Raw genomic sequence first — 7,973 nt, 5'->3', positions numbered from 1 at the left:
TTACAAAATAAAAAAGGGATTAAAGTTGAAAGAAAAAAAAAACACTTACAGTTCTCTCATATCATGGCTCACCATGCGGCTGGAGGAAGGGCGACACATCCCAACAGATTGCAGAGTTTCTGATAGTTGAATTACTGGGCAAAGACTAAAGACTTCCCCTCGTCCCACTTCAGAGTTTCATACCTGGGCCCAAAACCAAGGCACTCCCACTGTGCTGACCTCACTGAGTGGTTGGGGAACTCTCCTTTCTGAACAATTAAGATATACTCTATTACCAATATCTCTTAGGGTGAACCTCGTAGAAGAACAACAAAATTATCATTATGCTCAGCATGACATGGGGGTTCATTTAAGTATAAACACGAAGTGGATACATGACCTGCTTATGGAGAAATCCATTCCTTGGATTTAGTTTGGTTTGGATCCTAGAGATATCACTGGGTTATAGATCTATCAGTGGACATTTGGAATATGGATCTTTTATATCTCTAAATTATTTGGGTCAAGTAATGCCCTACTAAGTGTTTAAATGAACAAAAGAGCAAGTTTCCAACTGCCTTCTTAGGCCAGCTTAGGGCCATAAACTACTCAGTGGGGGCTGCTGGCACACTAGTATCACGATGCATAGAGTGTAGTGAGAAGGAGGGTCAAAAAGCCCCCAGCGTGTGTCTATAAAGCCATGGAACCTTCTTTTAGCATACTCAGAATATGGCATATTTATATTATCGTGACAATGGGCCTGTGTGATTTCAAATGCCAGGACTGAATTTCTGCCACAGTCCGTACCTGCTGCACAGTACCACTCCTCCTGTCCTGTATATATACACACTGCCAGTTTAAGAGATCAAAAGGGAATGCCTCCCTCGCCATGCTTTTTGCACAAGGCTGAGTAGGCCTGCTCACAGCACAGTGGTTTCTGATCACTCACACATTCTTGAGGGAGGATTGAGTATAGGATTACACAAGCCAGCAGAGCGAGGGGGAAAGCTATTTAGTGCAGGGAGAAAGACGGGCTGTGAAAGGGACCACTGCTGCACCATGTGTACCTTACACAGACCTAATGGATGTAGCAGAGCTCAGTATGCGTGATAATATAGAATCAAATATGTCCTATTTCCTGACACCTCCCCCTTTTGGACTGCGCTGAGGCAGGACCTCTCAGTACTCCTCCATGCGCACCTTGGCAGGCTCGCCCCAGCGGGACAATCCATCTGCATTGCCATGTTCGCTGCCCTTTTTGTGTTTCATGGTAAAGTCGTACTATTGTAGGGCAAGGCTCCAGGGTAGCAACCTTCCATTGGTACCAGTGTGCAGCCGGCTCAGGGGGTTGTGGTTGGTCACCATGGTGAAGGATCCAAACCATGGCCAGGCACTCCTTCTCGATGGTGGAATAGGTCACTTCCCTTGGAAGAAGCTTACAGCTGAGATACAACACAGGGTGCTCTTGGTTCCGAGTTCACCTGGCTGAGCACAGCACCAATGCCAAACTCGCTGGCGTCGGTCTGTACCAGAAATGGACAACTGCTGTCGACGGCTTTTAGCGCCGGAGAACTTCTCAGGGCTGTTTTCAAAGCCCGGAAAGCCACCTCATAACCATCTGTCCAGTCAACTGTTTGGGGTAGCTTCCTCCTGGTGAGGTCCGTCAAGGGTTTTGCAAGGCTATTCCAGTTCTGTACAAAGCGCCTATAGTACCCTGCAGTGACCAGGAAGGACATCACCTGTTTCTTGGTCCTGGGGGTGGGCAAGGACACGACAGCGTCCACTTTGTCAGGCTCTGACCTCATGGAGCCCCTGCGTACCCAGTGCACCAGGTAGTGGACCTCGCTCATGCCCATCTGTCACTTTCCCGACTTGATGGTCAGACTGGCTTGGTGAATTTGCATGAGCACCTCCTGGAGATGCTGCAGGTGTTCCTCCCAGGAGAGACTGAAGACAGCAATGTCATCCAGGTATGCCACCGCGTACTTCTCCAGTCCCTGAAGCAGGTGGTTGACCATCCGCTGGAAAGTGGCAGGGGAAGTCTTCATACTGAATGGCATGACCGTGGACTCGTACAGTCCGAAGGGGGTGATAAAGGCAGACTTCTCCTGCGCCTCAGGGGAATCTGCCAATATCCCAGACTCAAATCCATTATGGACAAATATTTTGCGCCAGCTAACCGCTCAAACACCATATCGATGTGCGGCAAGTCAGAAAACATAGTACATAGCAAGTAATGGTAAACTGACTGAACAGAGACCTAGTTTGAACTGGTGCATAACCAAAAACAAGTTTCATAGCAAACATAAATGACTGCACTCAATAATACAACTGAATTTTGGTTATGCACCAGTTCAGACTAGCTCTGTTCAGTTTACCATTACTTGCTATGTACTATTTTTTCTGACTTTAAAACCCCGCCCTTCACCATGCTATGATTTTAATTACATCCAAACACATTTGGTTCCGACCTTCCTATATATACAAGCTTTATCATGACATTAGCCAGAGGTAAGTGTTCACACTAGGCATTCAGGTCAGGGACCCATCCAATTCATGAGATTACCTTGACGTTGGTGGATGGGCTCACATTTTGTGCTAAGCATCTCATGTGTTTTTTCATAGATTTCACAAGCCATTATGCTATTCACATTTCATGTATAGCACATTCATTTGCTTTAGTACAATTGAGTGCAGCCATTGATCTATTTGCTATGAAAGTTGTTTTTGGTTATGCAGCAGTTCAGACTAGTCTCTGTTCAGCCAGTTTACCATTACTTGCTATCTCAGGTTCAGTCACCCCTGTGATGGAGGAGGGTCCGGAAGGCAGACAGTTACCTGCGTTCCGGGCACTCTGACTGCGGGTGACAGCAGCTTCGTAGGCTGTCTCCCCGGGGATTTCTACAGACCCATTAGCCAGCGCGGCTATGGGCTCTACCTCCCCAACACTCCAGGGGCAGTGCTACTTATGGGCCAGTTACCTTCCTCGGTGGCACTGGTCAGTTGCACGGCATCACCTTCCTCACGGTTCCCATGCATCTCCTTATTTCCTGTAGCAACAACGCTTGCTCCTGTTAGAGGTTCCTCAGCCATTTCACCTCGCAGTGACGTGGCTGAGCACTCCTGCATCTGTAGACACATCATCCTTAGGAAATAAATGGTTAGCAGGTAAAACATGCACATCATCATCAGTATGAGATAACTCACTCTCAGGTAATGCATGCAATTTCCCCATCATCATCAGCATTAGCATCACCCTTAGCATCAGATTGGGTAGGGGGGGTCAGGGACGTAATATGCAACCATTCTCCCCAAATCAGTCCCCAATAAAACATCAGTGGGCAAGTTATCAGACAACCCCACTTTCTTCACCCCAATCTATAAACACCTGGGCCTTGGGCAAGTTACAGCGGATGCCCCCAATCCCGGTGACAGGGGCCGCCAGTTCAGGTCGGATGATGGTTCGCTCAGCCCCGGTGTCCTTAAGGCCTGTAGCGACACGGCCCCCCACGGTGACTTGCTGCACATTGTCATAGACCCTCCCAACCGCCCACCCACCAAAAGAACAGCTGCATTAGGCCCTGGCTGGGGGTTCTTCTGCTTCTCCGGATAGTTGGCGCCAATATGACCAGTCTTATTGCAAGTAAAACACTTGCAAAGGTTGATGGTAGGTCTGGTGTTAGCAACGAGGACAGGGCCTCTGGTGTGTTGTCTGGCAGGGGCACTGGGGTTGGTTGCAGGCTTACCCCCTCTCCAGCTGGCAGTGACTGGCTTCCGCACTTCCGATTTACGGTTGGCCTCATAGGCATCGGCAATCTGCGCTGCTTTCATCACGTCTTTGGGTTCTCTGTCCATCACGAACTGTCGCACCTCAGCTGGGCACAGGTGTAGAAATTGGTCTTTGATCATCAGGTCTCCCAGCTGCTCAAAGGTGGTCACTGACAGTCCTTGGATCCACTGGTCAAAGTGGGTCCTGAGTCCATGAGACCACAGCTATAACTGTCATGTGGGCCACGTTGGAGGTTCCGGAACTTTTTACGGTAAACCTCAGGGGTCAGTTGGTACTTCTTTATCAGGGCCTGCTTGATGGCCTCATAATCCCCATCTTGGTCCAAAGAGAAGCAAACACCTCCAGAACTTTTCCTTTGAGCCCTGGGGTTAGGAATTGGGCCCTGGCAGCCAGTACTGTTTGCAGGCTTTCTCAAAGGCCCTCAGAAAAGTGTCCAAGTCCCTGTCCTTTTCCATAACAGGAAAGTGCTCTGGCCGGGGTTTAGGGGACAGAGCGTTGCTGAACTCACTGTTCCGCGTGGTAGATGGTACTGCCCCGAGTTGGGCCATCTGCAGTTCACGGTCCCTCCGAACTTGGTCCTCGGCGGCTCAAGCCTTCCACGCCGCTGGGCCCTCTCTGCCTCCCGCTGCTCCGCCTTCTCTTGGTACTGCTGGATCAGCCTCAGACATCCATCACGGTCATCGGCGAGTTGTTCCAAGGCCATCTGCAGACGGGAGTCCAATCCACCCTGGTTGCAAGTAGGGCCAGCATTATGTGGTTGGACCTCTGCAGCAGCACCATTTGCATTTGGGCTGGCTTCTGCGTCTGACTCCGTCACTTACCCCAGCAGCCACGGGTATCACTAGAAATATTGGTTTTGTAGATAATCTTCCTTTCCTCCATCCAGGATATAAGTAATATATCCCATCTGTTCTTGGGGATAACATGGGTATCATGAATCACAGGGGGAGTTATTTTTTATTACCCCACCGCTGCCACCAATATGTAATGAACCGGGGGGGTTTGGTTGCCCCAGATCTTTCTTCAGGGATTTATTTATATCCCACTTCCCAGTTTGGAAATTGCAGCTCTGTGGTGCCCCCCTTTACTCTCAGGTCAGTCAGGGAATTGCACCTAGGGTAATTAGTTGCCAGATAGGCTGCCCAGTCGTGTACTGGCTATTGGGCACACTGCAGTCAGGGCGATATACCTATTTCCCGCCACAGCCGGGCAATACTCTGATAAACCCCCTTTCCGTCATTGCCTGCTATACCCAACAAGCTCAGTACGCTCTGCTGCCACCAGCTCCTATTCCTATGGTTAATAGCAGGTCAGGAGACAACCCAATCAGTAGCGTTATTTACTTCAGAGGATGTTGGGGGGTAAGTTTTAGAGCAAGGAAAATGGAGCTAGTAAATATTTTAAATGTTACAACAAAAAGATTAGGCAGGGTTTACAAAAGGTATAAAAACGATATTACAAGATGAGACAATTATAGCATGTACAGAATGATTACAAAATAAAAGGGATTAAAGATGAAAAAAGCACTTACGGTTCTCTCAGATAATTGCAGACCATGTGGTGGGGGAAGGGCGACACATCCCAATATATCAGAGCAGATTGCAGAGTTTCTGTTAGCAGACTTCCTGGGCAAAAGACTAAAGACCTCCCCTCTCGTCCTACCTCTGCGTTTTATACCTGGGCCCAAAACCAAGGCACTCCCCCCTGTGCTGACCTGAGTGGCTGAATACTCCGTTTTTTGAAACTTATGAAATCCAGCAAATAGCCATAACTCCGAGTGAGAAGCCCGTAGAAGGAAGACAAAATTATCATTTTTCACAGCATGACATGGACGTTCCTCTAAGTCTAAACATGACTTGGCTATGTGACTCGGTAAAGCAGTAATCCATTTCTTAGGTTCTGCTAGGCGCTGAGCTCCCAAAACCCAACAGTTGGGAGCCCTGTCTCTGCGGTTTCCAGAAATATGTGCCTCCTATTTCTGTGGATATTCTGCGTTAATATATTTGGTCTTAAAGGACCACTGTATCTAGACAAAGAGCTTGCAATGTGCGGCTACACTATACTTTCAGTTTCCCAGCTGCATGCAGGAGAAGGGGTGGAGGAATCATACACTGGAATTTCACCTTACAGCTGTATTGTCAGCAGGGAGAAGGACCTGGGGGAAAGGGGAGGATGGGGGTCAAATCTGCTGCGTGTGTCTGGGCTGGCATGTCACTTACAAAGACAGGAAGATGCAGGAGCCCTGAATGTGTGGGTGTGTGTGCAAGATATGGAAAATTCTAGAAGGGTACTTTTGAATATGAGCACATTCGTAATATTATTATAGCGCCATTTATTCCATAGCGCTTTACATGTGAGGAGGGGTATACATAATAAAATACAAGTACAATAATATCAATACAAGTCATGACTGGTACATAAGGAGAGGACCCTGCCCGCGAGGGCTCACACTCTACAAGAGATGGGTGAGGATACAATAGGCGAGGGTAATATCATTACAGTACTGCTCCTCCTGTCCTGTATATACACACTGCACAGTACCGTTCATCCTGTATATATACACACACTGCACAGTACCACTCCTCCTGTCCTGTATATATACACACTGCACAGTACCACTCCTCCTGTCCTGTATATATACACTGCACAGTACCACTCCTCCTGTATATATACACTGCACAGTACCACTCCTCCTGTCCTGTATATATACACTGCACAGTACCGCTCCTCCTGTCCTGTATATACACACTGCACAGTACCGCTCCTCCTGTCCTGTATATATACACTGCACAGTACCACTCATCCTGTCCTGTATATACACACTGCACAGTACAACTCCTTCTGTATATACACACACTGCACAGTACCACTCCTGTATATATACACACTGCACAGTACCACTCCTCCTGTATATACACACTGCACAGCACCGCTCCTCCTGTCCTGTATATATACACTGCACAGCACCACTCCTCCTGTCCTGTATATATACACTGCACAGCACCACTCCTCCTGTCCTGTATATATACACTGCACAGTACCGCTCCTCCTGTCCTGTATATATACACTGCACAGTACCACTCCTCCTGTCCTGTATATATACACTGCACAGTACCACTCCTCCTGTCCTGTATATATACACTGCACAGTACCGCTCCTCCTGTCCTGTATATATACACTGCACAGTACCACTCCTCCTGTCCTGTATATACACACTGCACAGTACAACTCCTTCTGTATATACACACTGCACAGTACCACTCCTCCTGTATATATACACACTGCACAGTACCACTCCTCCTGTCCTGTATATATACACTGCACAGTACCACTCCTCCTGTATATACACACTGCACAGTACCGCTCCTCCTGTCCTGTATATACACACTGCACAGTACCACTCCTCCTGTCCTGTATATATACACTGCACAGTACCACTCCTCCTGTATATATACACTGCACAGTACCACTCCTCCTGTATATATACACACTGCACAGTACCACTCCTCCTGTCCTGTATATATACACTGCACAGTACCACTCCTCCTGTCCTGTATATATACACTGCACAGTACCACTCCTCCTGTCCTGTATATATACACTGCACAGTACCACTCCTCCTGTCCTGTATATATACACTGCACAGCTCCTCCTGTCCTGTATATATACACTGCACAGCTCCTCATGTCCTGTATATATACACTGCACAGCTCCTCATGTCCTGTATATATACACTGCACAGCTCCTCATGTCCTGTATATATACACTGCACAGCTCCTCCTGTCCTGTATATATACACTGCACAGTACCACTCCTCCTGTCCTGTATATATACATACACTGCACAGTACCCCTCCTCCTGTCCTGTATATATACACTGCACAGCACCGCTCCTCCTGTCCTGTATATATACACTGCACAGCACCGCTCCTCCTGTCCTGTATATATACACTGCACAGCACCGCTCCTCCTGTCCTGTATATATACACTGCACAGCACCGCTCCTCCTGTCCTGTTTATATACACTGCACAGTACCACTCCTCCTGTCCTGTATACACACTGCACAGTACCACTCCTCCTGTCCTGTATATATACACTGCACAGTACCACTCCTCCTGTATATATACACTGCACAGCACCGCTCCTCCTGTCCTGTATATATACACTGCACAGTACCACTCCTCCTGTCCTGTATATACACACA

Source organism: Ranitomeya imitator, chromosome 9, assembly GCF_032444005.1.
Source record: "Ranitomeya imitator isolate aRanImi1 chromosome 9, aRanImi1.pri, whole genome shotgun sequence".
NCBI classification, from domain to species: domain Eukaryota; kingdom Metazoa; phylum Chordata; class Amphibia; order Anura; family Dendrobatidae; genus Ranitomeya; species Ranitomeya imitator.
The sequence above is the reverse complement of the archived record's forward strand: the minus strand, read 5'-3'. Positions refer to the sequence as shown.